Source organism: Rattus rattus, chromosome 11, assembly GCF_011064425.1.
Source record: "Rattus rattus isolate New Zealand chromosome 11, Rrattus_CSIRO_v1, whole genome shotgun sequence".
NCBI classification, from domain to species: domain Eukaryota; kingdom Metazoa; phylum Chordata; class Mammalia; order Rodentia; family Muridae; genus Rattus; species Rattus rattus.
In genome coordinates, this window is record NC_046164.1 from 90,825,048 (window position 1) to 90,847,772 (window position 22,725).

At 40.7% G+C, this 22,725-nt stretch overlaps 1 long non-coding RNA gene across 3 annotated transcripts in view; it reads right to left on the bottom strand.

Moving 5' to 3' along the window:
- Window positions 1-1,725: 1,725 nt before the first annotated feature.
- The window catches only part of LOC116912903, a 214,899-nt gene continuing 193,899 nt past the window's right edge, over window positions 1,726-22,725 (bottom strand). For all 3 annotated transcript variants that reach the window (XR_004389488.1, XR_004389489.1, XR_004389491.1), the window contains one exon: window positions 1,726-2,681. This is a non-coding gene — a long non-coding RNA (uncharacterized LOC116912903). The remainder of the gene's footprint in view (window positions 2,682-22,725) is intronic.

The window sequence follows — 22,725 nt, forward strand, 5'->3', positions numbered from 1 at the left end:
AATACCAGCATATTTTAGTTACTAATAACTATTCAGCAAGAATAAAGACTGAGTAAACCTTCAGTTAAGCTACTAAGTGAGAAAAGAAATGATCACTGCTCTGCCAGCTATTCTGCTGGTCAGTTTGCTGCAGGCTGAATGGTGCACTCTCTCTAAATCCACAACTCATCATCTGAGGTGCTAGAATTGCAGAATGCAGCCATAGCTGAAGATATGGTCATCCTAAAATTGAGAACTTCGGGATGGGTCTTCTTGTAGTATGAGGGCCATGCTAATCCAAAGCACACATTTACACGGGGGAAAAATTTAGCTACCTGTGTGGCAAAGGTGTCTTGGGAGACACCAACCCTGGCAACATGTGACACCAGATTGACATATCTCTTATGCCACTGGTTCCATAGTATCTCCTTATGTCAGCTGAAATTCACCAAGGTAGCATGCCTGCCAGCAGCATTCCAGTAGGGCAGGACACAACTCGGAGTTGCTATGTCTGCTATTAGTCTTTCCTGGTACTTCTTTTAAATAAGGGATAAAAGAGTAAAGCAAGAGGCCAAAACCAATCTAAGTCTCCAAGGAAAAGAATTTTCTTTACTCAAGTCTTACGCTAATTTTCAAAAACAGTACATTTAAAACCTCTCTGCACTAGGTGAACTCTTCTTTTTTTTTCTCTCTTACGCACAATCCCAACTTCTGTCAATTCCTTACTATGTCCAGCTGTGTTTTTTCCATTGATGAGGATAAGTCTACATTAGACTATGGAGGAAGGCATTAGCTGGGGACATGGTTTAATATTCTCAGTAGAAATCCTCTTCTTAGTATTCAACGCAAACTAGATACCAGCTGGCCAGAACAAGAAGGGAAAAACTCAACTATCTTAGCTCCCTGTGGCTTACCCTCTCGCTACAGTAGTGGCTCCTCCTTCTTCACTAGGTAATGGGGCTGGGAGCAAACCAAACAGGGGCCTGAGCGTGAATATCCTTGTGATCAAGCCATACCCCCTGAAGGAGCGGCCAGAAGACACCAACTTCCCTCCTGCCTGACCACTCAAGGCATTTCCTTGCTGGTGCTTGGTTCTTGATGGCCTAAGCATTTCACAAGTAGTGTTCCCCGTGCCACAAATACAAAGTGGAAGATTTCACAAAGAAATAAATGAATTTAGATATAAAATAAAATCCATCTTCCTGAGTGGATCCATGCCTGTGTCTCTTTGACATGCACCAGATTGTACTAAATGCCAGGATTTCCCAAGGGAAGATAACCTCCACACACTGCTACAAAAGCCTTATTCCCCGTGCCATGCAAATTATTTAATTTAAACACTGCTTGATATGACTCTCTGAGGAGAAGGGTGTTTTCACAGATACATCTTTAATCTGTTGGTACATATACGTGCATATGAGAAACAGAAACGACCTCATACTCCTTCGCTGCCGATTAAAATGCTTCAGGGTGCAGAACCAGAGGCAACAAATTGTGTCTAAAACTTGGGAAATGATGGAATGCAAATGGCCACCCTTCCCTATGGGGGAGAGAGGACGCATAGGCCAAGCATAGTTACTAGCATGGTATTGTTAAAGGTGTGTGTGCGTGTGCCTGTGCCTGTGCGTGTGCGTGTGTGTGTGTGTGTGTGTGTGTGTGTGCATGCGTGCGTGTGTGTGGTGTGTATTTAGGCACACACGTTCAGTATGTATAAGACAAAATAACAAATTCACCCATGTATTTTACTAAAGCAAGGGAAAGATTAAAGAACCAGTTCTCCCCAGCTCTATCTTGTTCTGGGGATGTCATTCTTAAACCTTCTTTTAATCCTTCTGCTTCTTCAACTGGCCTACCTTCTGCTTTTCTGCTACATATTAATCACTTAAAGATTCAAAATGAATCGAAAACTTGAGTGCCCTATTAACATTCATAAGAACGTTCCAAAATTTCATCTTGAAAACTCTTAACTTTTTAAAGAAGTCTTTGATGGGTCCTATCAAAAGAATCTCCCTCCTAGATGGAATTCCTTTACATAAGGCTTCGTACAAGGAAGGGATAACTCTACCACAAGCTCAAACTTGCAGAGACAGGGACCCCACTGCAGAAAGCAGTGAACTTATTTTAAAAGCAAATAGCCACTAGACAATACTTTCAATATTAACTTACTCCTAGCTCTTCTTCATCAGAGAAAGCCAGAAGGCTATGAGCCCCTTCACCCTTCCCTTGCTCTTCCTCTAGCTCTCTCCCTGTGTGGTACCCCCTGCTCTTGGGAGGTAAATACCTTCCTCCTGCCAGCCAAGTTATTTACTGACATAGCTTGCATGCTGGGGTATTATCAGCTTAATGCATAATTCAAGATCTCTTACACATGGCCTGCACTTTTGCCTTATTCCCTGCAACCTCAATGAAATATGAGGATCTATTTCCAAGGTGGGCACATGAAAGGATTCCTGAATACTGCCATTTTCCCCCAAACTCTGGCCTCGGTGACTCACAGTCTCTTGCCTTGCATTCCCACACACCCTCATAAGGTCCCATACTGAGACAAAAGCCACGGAGATGGTCTCAATGTTGGTACTGAATGGGAAGCCATGAACCTTCGAAGTAAAGAGGGTTGGGCACGTCATGGAAATGAAAATTCTTACTTACTCATCCCGTTCTGGAGTGACAGATGCTCTCAGGAGGGCGATCATCTTACATGTCTGTAATTCAAAAGGAGAAATCGTGTTAGAACTTAGAATTATAATTTCCAGTGGGTCAGGGTAAGAGATGGGCAGTAGAAAGGGACCAGAGAAGATAAGGGTGAGGCAGAAGCCATGGGGAAAGACCTTTTCACCATGTCGATGTGGATGTGTCCAGGAGAAAAGCAAAGCAAAGAAAGTAAGGGGAGAGTTGAGACTGCAGCAAACTGGGGAGGAGAAAGGAAAGACGGTGCTTGAGAGGGAATGTCTACGGGATCAACTGCGGCAGATGGCTGATTCACTCCGAAGCGATTTGGGAAAAGCGAATGGGATAAATTCTTTATGGAATCTGCAGCACCTAGGTAATCGGTTAGATTGACCAGCTATATATATTTTAAGATATGTCAAAGAGAAAAAGAAGTGGAGCGTCCCATCTGTAAATATTAAGAACCCGGTAGATATGTGCTCTTGTTTCACACTATTAGAGCAGTATGAAACTTACCGCACACAAACGCTGCCTCAAACACACACACTGCATGTAAGTATCCGTGCTGATATCCCTGAGAAAGCATCACCACCCTCCAGAACACTGAAAAACATGCTCCATACACATATATACATGCATTCACACATGTGCACATGCTCTGAGTTTTCTTCTTTCTACGATCTAAAAGTCGTCATTTTAGAAAATAGTTTTTTCTCTGTAAAGTCTAAATCCTGCATGAAATGCACTGGCACACAACCACACCCACCTTGCCCTGACACACCTACGTGTAGGCCGGCCATGACACTGAAATCAGAAGGTCACGGTTATCATCTGCACTTACTACTAAGTGTGGGATTCTAGCAGAAGCTTTTTACATGCATTTTGAGTCTGCCAAGCAATAATTCCTCTTTTTTTATAAACAGAAAGACATGAATTATTAAAAAATTAGACATTTAGAATAATGGCCCTCCACACGCAAAGTATTTATTTCAACTCTCATCATTCATGGGTTACTGCATTGATTTTTTTCATCAGTTTACTTAGCATTAAGCTTCCAGGGAACTCATCAATAAGAAATGAATTTTGGTAACTTTCAAATCAACTATATTATTTTCCTTTTATTTGTAGTGAATTTTCCTTCTCTCGGTGGTATTGCTGCAATAAGTCAGTCATTATTTCTTTATGTTTTCTCCTCTTTCTTTAGGATTTCATTTCCCTTTACAGCACATCTCGTGATCACAAAGAAAACAGAGACACTGATTTCTTTTAACAGTTGAAATTGCTGCAAGTGATTTAGCTGTCATTTAATTTGATTCCTCTCTTCTGTCTGTGGAGAAATATGTTTAATGTACTGGAAATTATGTTAATAAGAAAAAGCATTATCTCATTTAATGAAATAAATATACAAATATTTCAAAATAAAATAAAGAGGCAATCTTTGCTGAGAAAAATGTCTCTTATGGTCTGTGTAAAATAAACAAATAAGAAAAAAATCTGGAATACATCGAAACGCTGACAAAATCGTGCCTGTGATCCAAGAGAAAGGGGAGCCTCAGTGACTAAGTTACCAAAACTTAATCAAAGACAAACATGTACTAATGATCAAATTATTGATTTCATATTCCCAATGACCTCAGGAAAGATCATTTTACTTTTCTAGAACAGAACCTGTATTTTAAAAAAGTTTCCTTTGTATTTTCTCCTGTTATTTCAAATGATTGCTATTGCTCGAATTAATAATTATCAGAAGTCTCATTGAAAACATGACCAAAACTCCATGTACAGCAAAAGAAAGGTTACAATTTCTTTGATTTTGCTAATCAAAACAAAGTCAATGAAGTCATGCTAAAGCTTTTATATGTTAAAATTTATCTAATGCACAAAAAGGTTAAATAAATATTGTTGGTGATTTGAGCTAAACTTGAAGCAATTATGTAATAAAAGCATGACCACAGTGACAGTAACACACAATTAGCAATTTAATTACTGGCATGAAGACAAGCTGAAGATGTCAATAAAAAAATTGTCAGTGACAAGCTGATTTTACTCTCTTCTGCAATTTGAGAGCAGTGCTCACCACCTGATGAGCAAAACCGTTTTCATACAAAGTGCCCACCTCTCACACACTGAAATAGCCAATTTCAAACAGTTTTACTTCATATCATCGAATAGTGAATCATTACGTTTTCTCCCATCTAGATTAGCACTTCCTCTCCTCTGAAAACACAGTATTTCCAGTCAGCAAGTAAAGAACATTATGGTTTTTGTTTTTTTTTAAGACGAGTTAAAGTAGCAGGTGTCCTTTGTTTCAATTTCATTTTTCCCAGCTTCAATAATGTTTGACAGCAATATGTTCCTGTGTATGACATTCCAAATACCCTCTCTTTCTTACCCCCTAACTCTCTGCTAAGAAACAGGTATAAACCAACAACTGTTTGAAAAGGTGACACATGCCAGTAGGAGAAAGAATGAGGAGAATTCCGCACTGCTCTGTCTTGCACACTTTCTTTCCCACCCCATATCCGTATTAAAGGTTATGGGTAAGAGGGAAAGAGAAAAAACGAGTGAGCTAAGTTTATTGTGAAATGGACCACTTGTCTTTCAGACTTTTAAACAGACTTGACTACTCATCACAGAATCTTCAATTCATCCACACCACCTTCTGTGTCCCTGGTATTTAACCAGTAGCAGAAAACAGATCCCTCAAGACAGAGCTGCATTAAAAGAAGTTTTCCATCTTGTGATAAAAAGTGAATCATCTTGGCCGGTGTACAATAGCCACTTGTACAAGCCCTGCACATAAAGTGAAGTCATGAAAGCCAGACTAGCTAAGAAGTTCTGTCTATAAATACTAGTAGGGCATGATGGGATATATTTAAAAAATAAACTCCGGCAACTCAGAATGTAACAAGAGATTTTTCAAGGGCAATACCACTTATCTTGGACTCACAGATCTTGGTTAATGCCCTAATTAGATATTCCAGACCTAATAGAAAAAATATAAATTTATAAAGTCGCTGGGGGTGAGGGGAGTAAGGGAGGGAAGGAAGGAAGGAGGGAGGGAGGGAGGGAAGGAGGGAGAGGGAGGATTTGGCATGTGTATGCAGAGTATGCATGGACATGTGTGTGAACGCACATACCCATGTGGACAAGAAAGCCAGAGGAAGATGCTACAGGTCCTACTTCACTCTTCCCATCCCAATTTATTTCCCTGGAAAGGGTTTCTCTGTGACCCTGAAGGTAGGCTGGCAGCCAGCAAGCCCCAGTGAGCCTCCTGCCTCCTGTGGCCCTGCATCATGACAGTGCCCAGCTTTTTACATGAATTCTGGGGATCTGGATTGGGCTTCCCATGTTTGTGCAGCAAGGGCTCTTGGATAGAGGATCGTCCCCTCAGACCCATCCTGAGGCTACGTTACATCTATTCATCATCTCAACAGCTCCTTCCATGGGGGAAGAAATCACAGTTCTGAGAGGTGAAGCAGTACCTAAGCAAATCCGAGGGGTGAACTCAAGCCATGAAGTAATAGTGAACATGAGGAAATGATCAGAAGTCAGCCATGTAGATACAATACAGCACGTGTAGGAGATGTGTGTGTGTGTGTGTGTGTGTGTGTGTGTGTGTGTGTGTGTGTGTGTGTGTGTGACTCACCAGGAAATGGAAAGATAACAAGGAGAAAGCAGGAGAAATGAAAACAAGGAAGCATTGGGTAAGCTTGGACAACCTCTGCAGAGTGGAGAGAGAGAGAGAGACACAGAGAGAGAGAGACAGAGACAGAGACAGAGACAGACACACACACACAGAGAGAGAGAGAGAGAGAGAGAGAGAGAGAGAGAGAGAGAGAGAGAGAGAGAGAGAGAGAGAGAACTGAGACTCCCACACTAGAGAAGAGCTGGTCACCAAGTATAGAATCCTAGATGGTTCCTTTCTTAGCATTATCCTTAGCCAGGAGGTGTTTCTCCACTGGGGAGAGAGAAATTACACATCCATGAGACATGAAAAGGAGATAATAGAAGGAAATTCCTTTGTGGGTTCAGCAAGGACTAGCAGAGACCAGGGACTGCTCTGCTTCCTCAGTACTTTGGTCCTCTTTAAAGCACCAGTCACTCAAGGAAGCTCCTCTCTGTAGTTCAGTACCGAACTCATGAAATCAGTAGATATTCTGCTTTTGCTCAGGATGGGAAAAGTATAATTCAAAGAATCTTTAAACCCTAGCGCCATAGTCTCAACCTTGAGACAGTTTGATGAGCCTGGCAAAGATTCCCAGATGCAGCTTCTACCCTTTTGGATTCTGCTCTGAAGACGGCTGAGAACGTTGTCTGACTAACAGGTTCTACAGTAGACCTTGATCTAGGTGCAGCGGGAGACCTGGGCAGGCCTTTGACCAAATGAAACTTCCTTCCTTCCTTCCTTCCTTCCTTCCTTCCTTCCTTCCTTCCTTCCTTCCTTCCTTCTTTCCTTTCTTCTTCCTTTCTTTCTTTCTTTCTTTCTTCCTTCTTACTTTCTTCTTTCTTTCGTTCTTTCTTTCTTTCTTTCTTATTTGTTTGGATGACTGGATCTCAGTAGAGATAACAAAGGAAAGATGAAATCATAAATGAAAAATCAGATTCCTTTGGTGGATGAAGCCAAGTGAGTGACCATATAGAGTCTGACCTTGGGGTTTTACAGTTTTAAGTACTGTAGGCTCGACTGTTTCCAAATTAGATACCATGAATTAGGAAAACAATCCTTCAGAAGACAAACTCCCACATGGAAAGAGAGCGGCAGAGTGAAGTCCAGCCTCTGAACGCAGGGCCACTACCCTTGAAGTAAAGATGCCGGCTCCCTTTCCGCAGCTGCTGGCTCTCACATGGGCTCATAACGTCTGAAGATCACAATTGGCTCCCAGACCACCAATTACAAGGACACGTTTTTAAAATAAAGCAACTGGATAAGTACAGAGCTAGCTAAGTATAATAAAATTTATTACATCCCACTTTCTCTGGAAGGTATATAAAGAATTACTGAGAAAAAAAATAACATTTTTTTCTCTATCCTCCCCTTCATGGAGATACACAATTTCTTTCTATTGGTCTCTTAAAAATAAGCAATGGGGGACTCCTGGGGTAAACTTAATAGTAACAGCAAAGATAATATTAACAAAACAGAACCTAACATATTTAAATTATGAATTATTAATAATTCAATACTCAGTGTCTCCCCAAAACACAACCCTGGGTAAGCATGATGCAGTTCCATCACAATGTCTGCCTATATATGTGTGTTTTTTTGGAGAGAAGTGGCATGCAGAAAGGTACTGTGGTTTTTTTTTTTTAAATTGAATATAATCCAACAAAGATTTGGCAGAGCACATATTTAAAAGGTTGGGAACGCTTGCAGAAATTGATTCATTCACACTGTTGTGAATCATTTAGCACACACTTCAAAGAGGGTTGAGCCGCTCCTCTCTGCCTCCCACTTCCTAAGAAAGACTGTTAATCAAAATGAAGACTCATGGAGACTGCCCCAGGAGCGCAGCAAAGGTTCCATAAGGAAGGCTTTGCCTCCACTAAGAGCAGTGCAGGTTGTGGGGCCTGGATTTCAGGGGAGCGAGGTTAAAAGCAGCAGCGTTGCTATTCTACGGAGTCTCTCAGACAGGGTCATTATTGCCATTACAGAGACGGAAAACAAGTCGCGTGTTGAAGTGCTTTGGGGTGTCCCTCAAAGTGTGCACTGCCGATGTCATTTAAATGTATATTACCTATTTCATTTAAAGATAATAGCGGGAAGGAAGATATATGTAGCTTGGTGGGAAAACGTGTGCTTAGCAAGCACCAGGTCAGGGTTTACCCTCCATGGATACAACACCACACACACACACACACACGCACACGCATGCACAAATGTATGCACAAATGTATGTGCAAGAGAGGGGAAAAGAGAGATGGGAGGGAGGAGGAGGAAAGGAGAGAGAGAGGAGAGGAGGAGAGAGAGAGAGAGAGAGAGAGAGAGAACTGTAACATAACTTACCTAAATGATTAAGGGAGTCTTATTTGTAGAAATTTGTGACTATTAAAAAGTATATATCCTTTTTTAAGAAAAACTATGTAGACACTTTCTTGAAATTAATAAATTTATTAGTTATTGGGTTCAATACTAGCCACTAGCATAGTTAGCACAGTGGTCCATTCCCCAGTACCTAAGGGAATGTTACCGATCAAAACAGGACATTTAGAGATCTTGGCAATAATGTGTATGCACATAAATACAAGTACATTTGTGCATACATGAACACATACACACACACACACACACACACACATACAAACTAATAATGGAACAAGATCAGGAAAAATAAAAGGCAATAAATTATTCGGTTAAATCAAATATTCAAACATTAAACTGTGAGCAGTTATAATTGATAAAACCAATTTTCCAAATATTTAAAATTCCAAACAATCATACAGAAAGAAATAGAGAGGGCAACTTTATACATAACTTCAGACTAGAAGACAGGCAAAAGCAAGTATAAAACTTTTGTTTTATAAAGTCAGAAGCAGATGAAGGCACGGAGAACGTGTGAGGCACACTCTACTCCTCACATGGGGCTGCTCAGCTACTCACCGGCTGCAGCCACTGTCCTGGAGGCAAGGTCTCGTACCCTGGCCCATGACTGAGACAGTTACATGTACTGCAACAACTTGGTCCGAGCATCAGAATCATCTAGGAAAATAGAAGTGGCTAAAAGACCACTGACACTTGGATTTTTAGATGCACACTGTATCTCTAATTCTCATTTTAATGTGTTCTTTCCATAGATATAAACAAAAACATTGACTAAAGAACTGGGTGCTTGGCTCTCTGGCCTAAAGCAAGAACTCTGGCTGTCCATTATATTGGATCTCCCATGTATCTATCAGACATGTTCTATTTGAGTTGAACTTTTATACCCATCCATTCACTGGTCCACGAAAGAGCTGATGCTGGAGGAGCAGAGTGGGTGAGCAGGTCCAGAGCTCTGCACATTTCTCCTTACCACAGTCCGTACCAAGGGCAGAAGAGAGACATTGAGGGTCCTTCCTGTCACATCAGTCACCTGGTGCTAGAGCTAGCCCTCCCAGAACTTTGCCCAGTGCTCATTCTCTAGGTAAGGGAGTTTCCACGGGAGTTTTGTAATACATATACACTTAATTTTCATTTGACAATTTGCGACTAGCACAGTTTGTGCTGGAGAACCCATTGCTTTAGAATCCGGATGAGCGTGGATGTTGTTTAATTTAAAATAGTGCCCTCAGCCCAGGCTACGCAATTAGAATCAGCTGGAGAGCCTTTTCGGAAGCCATCCTTGTCCAGGCCTCATCCCCAGAGAACCTGACTTAATGGACTGGGGTGGGGCCAACACTGGTGTTGTTTCAAGAGCTCCCCAGGTGACCGTTATGCACAGCCAGGGTTGAGAGCCACTGGTTTTACAGCTTGGTGCCACAGCCAAGGCACCCCTGCTGGGAGGCAGGAGAATTGATTTCTCACCCAGAGACATCTTCTGTAGACATGCTCTTGGAAAGCTCTTAGTTTTGTAGGCAATAAAATGGGAATAATAGTGTATCGCACAGCAAAGCTAATGGATTATCTTAGAACTATTCTCCTCATCCCTCCCAAATACAAGCTGAGCTAAAACTTAAGCAGTTGTTTTAGATCCTGGAGAAAGGAATACGGTCATGAGTGCAAAGACCAAAAAGGAAGCTCCTATTAGTGTAACACTTCTTGGGGGGGGGGTGTTCTCATTGGAGGATAAAGTACACTTTGGTAAATATTGTTAAGTGCTTCTTTAAAATAATTTTAAATTTTATAACAAGTTGCATTTCCAATCTAAGAATCTCAGAAGCAAGGAGCTATCGTTCTGAGTCTTCTTGGTGGTTCATTCCAAATACGTTAGGATAATGGCATAGCTCATACTTAGTTCTCCCTCCCTCTCTCTCTCTCAGGAATCTGCTAGGAAAAGGAAAAAGCAATCTAATGGCTGACAGAAGTGTCAAGACTTAATCATTCAACTTCCCAAGCAAAAATGTACCCCCAAAGTGATAGCGAGCCGACATTTTCTTTAATCTTTTGAAAGTGCTCCAAATAGCAAAGGCATTTGGAAGCATTTTAACTGCACAGACTCTTTGCTTACACTGCCATTGTGATTCCTCAGAGGAAAATCAGTGAGGCAGATATTTCATCAAAACCTTAGGTGCCTTTTTAACTTTGCACTATCACTGGGTAGCATGCTAATTATGTTAATAGGGATTTACTACGTTCTGATATCAGACAACATGCCCTGGCCAGTATCTACACCTAGGATAGACCTGAGGTTTTCACAGAGAGCAAGACTAGTCCAAGAGTGATGAGAAGCTTAGACAAAGTACTTGACCTAAATACATTATGTAGCACTGTAGCACTGAGTGTCTGTTAAATAGGTCAGCCTGGGTGCTTAAAAGTTACGTGAAACTTATTTCTGCCGCACAGGAGATATGCCACTAGTCAAGCTGGATAGAAATTAGCTTTCAAGGCAAGAAGAACTGTTTCTCATCCTTGGGAAGAATAAGAGAGCTCTGGCTATGCATGAGATGTCTTAAATACTATTCTATGCTTCTCGTATGTCTTTAGGCCGCAGAAGCCATGAGGGTAAGAAGGCTGACGAAATGCCTCGTGATGCTGGGCTCCTTTAAGTGATCGCCAGCTCTCTGAACACCACTGTCTTAACTCCTGCTCTCTGACAAAAGCAAGTGGCATTTCAGAGCTGCACCGGTACTCCTCCCAAACCGAAGCATGTTTGTATAGGATGCAGATCTTAACTAGATAGTCTAGAAATTATCAGGGAGGAAAATAGACTACCTTTGAGATTGACTTGGATTAGAAAACCCGGCAACCCCTGAATTAAGCTAGTTAAGAATATAGCCTATAGGTAGATAGACTTCCGATTTACAAGCTTGGTTCTGAAGTATCTTTCAAAATTGGGGACAAAAATGAAGAGTAAACGAAACAGTACCTACACATCTCATATTAGCCGGAGTCAAGCTCTTCCTCCACTTAAACTTGTATTAATAATGGGCAAATACAATGTTTACATGAGGCCGAAGCCGCTGTGAGCAGGAATTTGATTCCCCTTTAAAGCTCTCGGGGAACATCTCTGCTTCTAGGAATATGGATCAAAGCAGTAGATTTGCTGAGGAGAAGTAGGACATAAAGAAAATAGAAGCAAGCCACACAGGCTTTGACTCATCTTACTGGTTAATACGTAGAAATGTAAAGAGAACGTAGTATCTAATGAGAAGATGAATTCACAGTAAAATGCATTGAGTGGGTTTTATATACAAATGTGCCTTGAAGAATGGGCCTTCAAGGGAAGGCCCAAGGGAATATAGATTCCTTGAGTCCCCCTAGATTTGCCATGACCGTAATACGTATTAAGTTTGAATATTTGGTCTTAATCAGTAGCTCTTATATGCCAAAATAAAATTAGATACTTCAGATTCCTCACTGAAGGACTGAATTTTCGCCTCTCACCTCATTACCCTCTGCACACTCTAAGTAGGTTTAGCTTAATGTATTTGAGTCCATTTCTGAGCACAAACCCTTAAGATTTTTGCACGATTGGAAGATATTCATTAAAGAGACAGGAAATGAGGTGTATGCAAATTTGAAGCAAGCTAATAAAAATATTTAAAAGAAAAAAAAATCCTATCTCTCCCCTCATAACGTGCTGAAAACAAAACTACAGGAAACAACACAGCTGCTCAATTCAACTGTGATGCGCTTTGGGAAATGGCTTCTACCTTATCCCACACACCTGCTCCCAGACAGCAAGAGCAGCAAAGACTGTGTGAGGATACACAAAGCACAAATGCCTTCCTTCCCTTTCACACTGATCTCTCAGGCAGGTTTGCCCTACAGCATCTTCCCGAGACACCCAACATCAGGAAAGTTCCTCACATTGCAGAGGGAGCTTCTGAGTCGAATCTAGTTTCCTCTGAAGCAAATAAGATCTCCTCTCTCTGACCTAGTGAATGCAACAGTCCCCCAACACCTGAGACATGTACGCTGCACACACACACACACACACAATACCCTACAGGCATTTCTATCCCACCACTTTACCCCCTCATGCCCATCATAATAAAAGGGAAGGTGACAAAAATATGTAGTATGCTCCTAGTTTGCATATGTACAGCAAAATACATACTACAGCACTCCCCACCCCACCCCCGCTGCCTTTACTGCTCTGTGATGTCAACATTATTCACTGTAGTTCTTGTCTTCATTTGCAGAGTTTGGCTTTTAATGTAATGGCCATTCAATAAAAATGTTGCTTTTAAAGGTTTGCATATCATCCCATTTTCTCTTCAACCCTTCAGCAACCATATGGCAAGCAATCAGGTCTGCAATCACTAGGTCCATATTATGTCGAGCATGATTTCAGCATTACGCTATTACCCATCTGTTTCTGTAGAAAAAGACATGAACCCATGTATAAGAGGTCAGTGGTTTCATTGCACACTGTATTCCAGAAATCTATCTCTGCTCACTTGAGATCACTTTTGTGATTTACTCTCGTCTCCGGGCCACAGTTCCTCCCTGCACTCTCCCACACTCTTTCTTTCTTTAAAGAAATAAAATCAGCACAATTTGTCTCTCTGTGGTATAAATTATTTCAGACTGTCAGGGTAGGCACTTAAATTTTTCCTACTCATGGGTATTTATCCCAGAATTTTGCAAATTAAAAAAATGCGGGGTGGGAGAGAGAGCAGAAATAAGTCTTACCTGATTTTATATTTTTAGATGTCTGCACAATAAAAATGACAGAATGCTCAAGCAGAAGCAGACAACAGAGGAAATGCAAGATTCTAAATCTCATTTTGGAACATCTAACACCAACCTACAATCTAGAAGGCTAATTCTACCGTAACTCAAGGAAAAGAAACATGTACAGACATGCACATGTGTGCATGTGTATTCTATGTTTGCCTGCCCTGTGGGTTCACATACATGATATCTGGATAACAAACCAAATTGTGTGCATAATTCTAGGAAACGCCTATGTAGGTGTTCATAAACAGCACTTATAATGAACTAATGAGCTTCAGGACAATCAACTGTGTCTGGGTAAAGTCCCCTGATTTGAATTCAGCATATTCCAGTAAGTCATCCACTTGGTTAGATAAAACTATGTATATAATAAGTCCTTTACTGTCATTGGCCTGAAATCAATTTAGGAAGCAAGTCAGGTACAAACCTACAGGGAGCTTACAGATTCTATAGGGACCGTAAGTAGTAGCTTCAAACTCTTGTGTCTTTCTGGTCTGGCCAGTGGTTTCTCAAACATCAATGAAGGTTAGAATCAGATGGAGAGACCTCTAAAATGATCAGTACCTGGACCTTGACCCCCAAGATTCTTGCTTAATTAATGTGGATGCAGCACAGACCATTGGAGCTTAGCTTTCCTGCTTCATAGCTCAGGCTGAAAACCTCCAGTCCAATAATATAAAACTAAATAAAGAAGTCATCTTATCTCAAACCATCATGTTCAAAAATGCATTGATAAAGTGTGCTATAAATTATAAAGAAAATAGATAACTAGAGCCATGAAATTTCCCAGAAACAAGGTAAGACATTAGGGGCTGAGAACCATCAATTATGAATAAATGATATTTTACTTAGTCTTTGAAATTTTCACTTAGTATTAATTTTGCCTGGTGACATGCCAGTCCACAGTGTTAGCACTACATTCCACCAACTGCATTTTAAATGCTCAGACACAGGGGTCACCCACTAAAGGTAGAGGCTCTGAGTGGATAGGTCAAGTGCAAGGTTTGACATTCCACGTTTGTCACCAGCTTCTTCCTGGGTAAGATCTTCCTTGCTAGACATCAGGCAAGATTTGAATATGAAAGGTAGCTAGCTAGCAGAGCCAGGGCCCATACAATATACATTGCTAACCAGAATACTACAACCACTTAAACTCATGCAAGAAGAAAGGTCTACTTGGCTTAGGAGTTCAGGAAACCTTACCACGCCCCACATTTGCACAGATAATGCTGATTGCCCATCTGTGAGTGCTTTTGACTATATGTGAAGGAAAACTAAAACGTCCTTTGTGTCCAGTCACTTCACACACAGGGGCTGTTTGCTGTTTTAGTTTTAGTCAGCCTAGACACTAAGCTTTCTAGAGGGAAAACATCTAGTTTATGTATCTTTTTTCTCCAGCCAGTCATGGTCACTGGTATCGTACATCATCATTGAATTTCATCTACAGTTTCAAAAGCCGTCCCTTTATTTATGAATTCATAAAACACTTTATGGAGTGCCTCATAATTTACAGGCTTGACTTCCATACGTGACAAAAACAAGTAACTGAGAAAAAAGAATAACAAAATTAGTCTTGAGCATCTTAGAAGTGATGCCTACTGGGATCAAGCAAGCCCCTACTGGGGCTAGTCCTCAGACCTAGCAGAGTATACACATGAGGGAAGTGGGTGTATAAAGGCTTTCTGGCCTACTTGACTGGGGAGTGTTCTGCAAGCATAGAAGTCTTCTGTGATGCAGCAACCGCTCACATTTACTGTGCCCAAGCCCAGTGACTAGCTGTGGCATGTGGAAGGCATGTTCCTGAGGCAAGCTTCCAAGGAAAGTTCAGACACAGCATCTAGGGTCTTTGATCACCCAGGGTCCCTGTGGTTGGAGTGCACAGACAGATCCTGAGAGATAGCATGGTCCCTCTCTACATGGCGACACACGCACGTGGCAGTGGCAGGATGTTGACATATTCAGCTGTAACTCAAAGCACAGAAGGATCTGATTTCACAGCTTTAAACAGAAAATACTGAAAATGTAATTATCATCACCAACAAACCCATCTGAGACAGTCAACGTGCATATGTACCTCAGCAAAAGGAAAAACATTAAAATAAAATGCATTAACAGGATGGAGTGTATTCTTAACTCAAATTACATGCATTTAAGACTTACAAGCTTGCTTTTAGGTAGTATAAAGATCTAAAAATGCATATGCCTTAAACCAAGCAATCATTTAAATCGAAATTTTTGTTTTACTTGATACATTCCTAAAAGTAATGTTTAATTCTCATGAACCCCTCCCAGAGGCAGTATGTTCCATGGATTTTCTGATTTCTAAAGTGACCCAATAAACTCAAAATTAAAAGAGACATCAGAATAACCTTTGTCATTGTGGGGGTTTGAACCTGGGGTCTTTACCTAAGTTAGGTGCCTGGCCAATGGAACACATCCTTAAGCCTTAAGATGTAATTCCCTTGGCGTTATTCATTAACAGATAAAACATAGTTATTTGTTTTATATGCACATACAGTGTCACAAAGTCGGTCTAAATTTAAAATACATACTTAATATAGCTAAAATTCATGCAGCTAAGATGATTTTATAGTTGAACTGTTAATTGATAGTTACATAAATATGATAGCTTTGTTCCATCTTTAAACTCCTCTGCGTATAAGTCAATAATTCTAATTTTTTGGCAAGAATAAATTATGTTTCAACATTGTCTGAACACTATTTCCCAGATCAGTATTTAATGCACGATGGGACATTTTGACTTCGATTTCTTATACCAATCAAATTTTATAAACCATTTCATTTGGTTGCCTGCGTTGCCACTTTTGGCCAGCAATGAATCAGCTTCCCCTGAGTACAGATATGATTGCCGGGTTTGATGTTCAAAGAATTTGGACGAACACAGTTTTTTCAGGTCCCTTGGATTGTCCATTCTCATGCCCAAGGAGGTACACGGCAGGTCAGGAGGGCAGTGTTATAGTTAAGCTCTTTGATCCCTGCTGCTGCTTCTCCAAGACAGAGAAATAAAAGATGCCTGTAGCTCCTCTATTATTCTATTTTGTCTTATTTTAAATGTGATGGCCTAACCTTTCACACAAGCAGCAGGGAACTCTGAACTTTTCAGAAATCATTTAAAATATTCAGCTCAGTATTTGTTAATGATATAACATTGCATCACCAAAAATGTTACTATGAACCCGAGAAATCTGGCATGAATTACAAAACTAAAATAATTTCTTGCTCTCATACATGAGAATGCAGTTTGAGGACAAAATAAAATCTCAAATAAAACCCCAGATATTACAGGTAGGAGGGAATAAAGCTTGTGGCAAACTCAATTCTTATGGAAAGAGGTCAAACTCCCAAAGAAAGAAAGTCACATATATGAGAATGCTGGCGTAAGAGAGATGGGGAGGCTGTGTGAAGTGTTAGATCTTTGTTATTAATGAACACTTGCCACATCTAAACACGCACACTTCTAGCAACTGTCGATGTTTGCAGTCTGAGCCTAGCCTTTGTCAGCTCAGCCATACCTCTAGCCCTGTGGTATAATGACTGCATTGGAGTGTGGTCCTTCCCAACGTCCTGTGATCACGATAATTAAACATTTCAGAAAGTAGTCATAGAAATCCAGCAAGATCTGGGGAGATGGATCAGTGTGTCAATGCACCCTCAGCCAAGCTGATGACTTGTCATCAATATGCAGAGGCTGCGTGGTAGGACTAGAGCAATGCAAATTTTCCTAAAACCAAACCAAACCACACAAACAGAGTAATCCTCAAGCTTTCCTGCTCTAACACTGGATGTGAAGAGGGCCCCCAAAACGGTAGCACAGAGAGAATAAAACACAAGAGAAGGCAGTGTGGAGGGTAACGACTGCAAGGATTGCTCATGTTTACATAGTGTTGGTGCATTTTATAATTCATATGAAAACATAAGGAAATGAAAAAAAAGAGGAGAACATCAAATGATAGTGTGATCATAACCTAGTTTACTTCACTGAATTACTTTGTTGCAGATTCGCTTAAATTATAGCATTGTAGCACACAGCATGAAAAGCACATGGGTCACAATTAGTGAGAGGTTCTTTAAGTTTTAGTCCTAGGTCATACCTCTAAAGCAACCTCCATGGCATTACATTTTACGAAAACGTGAACTAAATTAAAGAATAATAATCATCATAATAATAATCATAACTGCATGACACTTTCAACACAACCTCATCTCCACTAGCTGGTGATGACTTTAAGAACAGTAAATATGCAGCCTGAACATTGGCCCCCAACTTCCATGTTTGTGACCAATAAGGAGACACTTACCACTATGTTCGCACTTTTCTGAGACGCCTTATCATAACACTCAAAGCGATATGATTGAGCAGGTGATATGAAACCTATGTGCCACGGTGAACAGAGAACTTGTACCACTGGGAACACTTAACCTAGCACCTATGTATATGGTTTGGGCATTCTATAAGTACGTGGTGTGTATGTGTGCACATACATTGCACCAAAAGGGGAGAGAGAAAGGAAGATGAGAAACTGTGTTGGGAAGAAAGGGACCAGCACACGAGAGTCATGTGTGCCTCATCTGTAGAATTCCACCATTTATTCTACCAGGATGCAGATTACATTTACTATTGCAACACACCCTGGACACCTAGCACGAAGTTTTGCTCATATTTTTTTAACCAAAAACACTTCTTGATTTTTTTACTTTAAAAAGAAAACCTTTGAGGCTGGGGGTATATTTCATTGGTGGAGCTCTTGTGTGGCATGTGTGAACCCCTGGGTTTGATTCCCAGCTTTGCAAAAGAAGGGAGGGTTAACCAGCAAGTTATTTGTCCTCGCTTGTTTGTGTGGTTACAGAAACCCACTTTGGACCACATGAAATAAAACTTAGAAACCGTGTCAGCGAAGGTAACCGAGGTGGGGGCGGGTGAGCAAGGACAGAAGTACTGGCCCACGGTCCTCCATCTGCGACTCTCAAATCAAAGAGCTTTAAAAGGCTTTTCATAACTCATGTGGCAGCAAAACCAGACCTGAACTAATTTCAAGAAGATTATTTTGAATCTTTATTTATCCCACTCAGTGTGAATATTCATACATTTCAATGCCGAAACATGAATGTGTTTGATTATAGGGTGCTGCCCCAGACCCAGCTGGAATATTGCATAATCTGTAGTATGTGTACCATATTACCTTTCTAAAAGAAATTTCCTGAATGCAGAAATACATCCGCCCCAGGGGTTCTGGGTGAGGGATTGTAGACCTGCCTGTGTAAACGTCATACAACCCCACCTTTGACCTATTGCAAAAATAACTGCATTGCTTAGTCTGAGTCAATATTTTTTAAAGAAAAGGCATTTGGAAGAGAAAATGCTACACGCATCAACTGCTATGCCAATCAGGTATTTTCGTGTCGTAAGGGTAAGATGACAAATCCGGGCTTTCGAGCCTATGGGGATCAGGTTTTCCATTTTGGAGATATGGCTCCTGTCCTGTCCTTTCGGCGTAAAGGAATCTCAAGCTATAAAAGGCCATTAAGAATTCCGTACTTCGTCTCCTATATTTCAGAAGAAATCACATGTTGAAGACTGATTAAAGTATATAAGAATTTTATTTGGCAAACATCCCCAGAATTTTTAAACACACATAGAAAGAAAGGCACTGTAGCACAGTAAACATCCTTACTGATTTCCCCCTGATGAGCTTACTTCCTTGAATATACTATATATATATATATATATATATATATATATAATATGCATGTGAAAGAAATGCATTTTCATGGATTATTTTAGTATCACAAACACTGAAGGATACTGATCTGATCCTTACCAAAAGAAACAAAAGCATCAAAATGTGATTTTCGGCTTTGAAGAGCTAGCAGTTGACAAAGGATTTAGCCGTCCCCCCTAAAAGCTGCAGCAGAATTCACTCAGCCTTTGCTGAATGCTTTCCTTCTTGGGTGAATGTGCCACCCTCTCAGCCACACAGTTTATTGTCGCATGTGATGGGAGCAGACCTGTTTGTGCTGTCACAATGGCCAATAAAACTGAGCCGGAGACTCTTCATTTTAAACCTAAAATAAATAAGTAGATCTCATTTAAACCTCCCGTGTGCATCGCAGCAATCTTCCCAGAGCCTTCCCTTTAGCTGCTTTTAAAGCCGGACTGCTCGGGACTCGTGAGTGTCTCGTGTTTAGTGACTCTGATCCTCCCATCAGTAAACTGATCCGGTGATAAAACAGAAAGGGCCTTGTACTATTTGCATTTTTACTCAGTTTAGTCACAGATCACAAAATAAATTAGTAAATTGAGCAACAAGGCTTCCCATTGGCAAAACCCCAATGTTCCAGGTAATCATCTCCGCTTAAATTCACAAATCCCTGAAAATGGAATAATTTCCCTCTCTAAAAGAAAATAACGCGCACGACCTCCATTCCTCACCACGTTTATGCCAAAGGCCACGAGCTGGGTTTGAATTTGAAATTTTAGAAATGTACATGATGTGAATGCGTTCTACACGTGAGTTTTTCGATATCAGCTCTTAAAGTTTTGGGGTGCCGGCAGAAGTGTGAGAGAACACCGAGAGGAAGGAATCCAGCAATGCAGCACACTGACTAGAGTTTGGGTTTACTCCCTGTTAACCGCATGCCACATGAACGTCTCTTGAAGCTCTGCTCTTCAGCCAATGTGGCAGCCCAAGGAGGCACCACTCAAGACAAAATCTCCCCTCATGCCAAATGCTATGGAAATTTTAAGCTCAATCCACTACAGCTCTTCAACTCGGAGTGACTCACAAGGATACTGAACTTCCTGGTGTAGAGCAGAAAACTTGATGGAAAACTTCAAAGCCTGTATACACTGCTGAGAATATGCAAGGACGTTTCTGTCTAAATGATGCGCCCAGCAAAACCTCTTGTCGCGGTGGCCCTCCCACTTGAAATATGTAGCTTCGGGAGAGATACAGAAGATGGGTCGCCACCACTGAAATTTTAACTGCGCCCTGGGGAACACTGGTGTGCAGATCCAGAAACCAGAGCCTAGCACTTCACTGCTACCTTTAAAGGAGGGTTCTTGGGGTGAACCAATCCAGCCTTCTGAAGTAAGAAAATCTGTACTAAACTTTGAACCATCTAAGACGAAGTCATCAAAATACACGGGAGCCAAAGGCCCCTAGGTTTGCCCCCAGGCTCTACAATAATCTCTCTCGATATCATCGCAGCATACAATGGACTACTTAGAATCTCCATAACACCGCAGGGGGCAGGTAAAGGTGAGAGAGGAAGGACGCTGGGTACGCACAGGACGGAGTCTGAGAGCCAAGAAATATCCAAACTATTTGACATGAACTGTCCACAAGGGTTCCGTTTTAGCCTAAAACACTGAAGCCCAGAGGAAAGGCAGCAGTAAACTTCCTCAGCTAAGATCGTTAGGGCAAACCGATTCTGGTTTTTGGACTTGGTCTCTCCCAATGGGAGGTAACATCACCGAAGTCCAGGATGCTCAGTCACTAAGCACAACAGGAGGCTACCATGGGCACAAATGAGACTCGAGAGCTCACAGTCTTAACCGTAATAACTCCATTCTTTAAGTAACCATTGACCTAAACTCTAGCTCACTGTTGATCTAAGGAAAAATAAAGCACTCGGAGGCAAAAGAGAATAAATAAATCTTAGCAGCAGTCTAATTCTTAGGAATATACACTTATCTACTAAGGAGTTTCCTTTATGTATTCAGACGAGAAGATGCCACGTGGAAGATGGCGCTTTGAAAATGTAATGTGACTCCACACGAATTCTCCCCAAGAGTACAGGAGGGAAACAGAAGAAAAAACCCATTCTCCAATTCATCATCACACATTCCTGGCTGATGCTAATCTCATTTCTTCACTGTGCTCCTCTTCAATAATGGTGGTCATCTAAGAACTGTTAATCCTTTTAGCAAGCACTAATAATTATGCATTAGTACAAATAACATTAAAGCCCTTTTTTTTCAAATAATTACATATATAATGGATGTGTCTTTTAAAAGTTGTTTACAGCTAATTAACCAATGAATAATTGTTTTCTCTTCCTGAACAAGAAAAGCTTATCTTAGAGTCACAGTTAAAAATGCTTTTTTTCCCAGTTTTACAGATGTTGCTAGCAATTAAAACTGTTAAAACACTATTAAAAAGAAATTCTTGTATTAAAAAGGCTTACTCATCCCTGTTGTTGCCCAACTATTCATCTTTTAAAAATCATTTCTACTCTGAAAGGGTTCTGGTAGCCCCCAACCTCACAGACCCCTCTCTAAATAGTTCAGCTCCTTTAGTATCAAAACACAGTTTGCTTCTTGCTATATGGGCTGTAATAAAGGTCATAATTAATATCCCAACACAGACACTAACAAACAATTTTAAATTGCCAGCATAATCAAATGATGCAAACATCTATGAGCTACAAAAGTTCATTGCTGCAACTGACAATTTCTTAATTGTATTCAGTCATTCATGGAAATTTTATTAACATCGAACTGATGTATCCTGCCCTTCCTCTGTCACAACACCAGGGATCTAATTTCATTATTTTCCACAAGATTTGCTTGACTACTGCCATGATTCTAATATTGCTTTAGTCCAGATGTTTATGCTATTTAAATTAGGAAGAAAAGGCTTTTGGGTAAACACAATTAAAGAAGTTTTTTTTTTCAAATTTAGTTTAACAAACTTCTTTTAATTAATGCATATAGCTGCAATGGTGTAGCTTTTCACTGGTTTTATGTTTGCTCCCTACTGTGTGCAACACACACTGAGTATACAGCTACCTTTTAATTTTTCACTTACATCCCAGTGTTCATCAAAGGGAAAAACAAGCACAAACTGCAAGCGACCTCACATGTATGCACGTCCATCACCTAGATCTATGCCTACGGACTCATTACAGACACAAACATACACTTAAAAGGAAACCAGGTGAATCTGACATTTTATCTTTAGAATCTCTGGGTATTTTTTTTTCATTTTTCAAAAATAATCCCATAGTAAGTTTATTTGATATCCTCAGTATTCTCTCATTGCATTGAGAAACTTAAAGAAAGGAGGAAACGGAAGGTAGACCGGACAGCTTGCTGGGGCAATGTGTTTATGTGGAAGATTTTTGGAGCTCTTACGCGTCTCACAGGAGCTGCGTTCTAATATGTGAGCGTGGTCTTTGTCTCCTCAGGGAATCTTGTCGTTCACTGGCCTCCTCATTTAAGTGATCCTAAGAGC